Source organism: Microtus ochrogaster, chromosome 7 (assembly GCF_000317375.1).
Source record: "Microtus ochrogaster isolate Prairie Vole_2 chromosome 7, MicOch1.0, whole genome shotgun sequence".
Taxonomy (NCBI): domain Eukaryota; kingdom Metazoa; phylum Chordata; class Mammalia; order Rodentia; family Cricetidae; genus Microtus; species Microtus ochrogaster.
The window spans coordinates 73,048,236-73,049,197 of NC_022014.1; positions in this window are offsets into that span (position 1 = coordinate 73,048,236).

Genomic DNA, 962 nt, shown 5'->3' on the forward strand with positions numbered 1-962 from the left:
TTTTTTATTTTGTGTGTGTGTGTTTTTAATTGTTGTTTTCTTTCTTTTGTTGTTTTGTATGAAGATGGTGAGATTGTCAAACTGTTGGCTTGACAGAGAACTTGGCTTAGATCAAAGGTTTTAACTGTTTGTCAGTTCCCTGAGTGAAAAACACATATTTCAGGTTTTTAACACAGCCTTTCCTTGGCCTGAATTACTATTATGGTCAATGCAATCCTAAGTAATTGTTATGATAAGCAATTCTAAAATTTCAATTATTTCGATATCACAGAGTATTTTGTAGATGTTTGGTTTTCTTTATTGTTCCTCCCAACTACTCTGTTATAGGATGTCTACATTCCTTGTCTCATGACTGTAGTTTTCAAAGACAAAGAGCATCATTCCCCTATTCTGAATGTCTGCAGCTTCCTCTTTCCACTGGTCAGAAAGAGCTCTGGAGTCAGGTGATTAGATCATCTGTCCCCCCCAGAGATGACATCAACATCAAGGGTGCCATGCAATGAACAGACACAATGGAATAATCACATACTAGCCTTAGTCTCTAGAGATTAGAAAGAGAAATCTTTTGTGGGCTGTTTAAATATTTACTTACTTAAGCTATTGAATTTTTAATTCTATTTTTCAATGGTTTCATATATTTATATAATGAATGTAAGTGATTGACAGCCCTTATTTCCCTGTGATCTCTGTACCCACCCTCTCTCACTGAAAGCCTTCTTTCCAAAAACTGGGCCTCCTGCTTCCATATCTTTGTTTTATGTTTGATCACTGAGTTTAACTAATGATTTTTGCCCAAGTATAGTGAAAGGTTATTTTCTGAAGCAAGCATGACTTCTCAGCAGCTATACCACTGAGAAAAATGGAGAGTAGTGCAGGGGTAAGGGAAGGGAGCTAGAGAGTAGTGCAGGGGTAAGGGAGGGGAGCTATAGAGAATAGTGCAGGGGTAAGGGAGGGGAGCTATA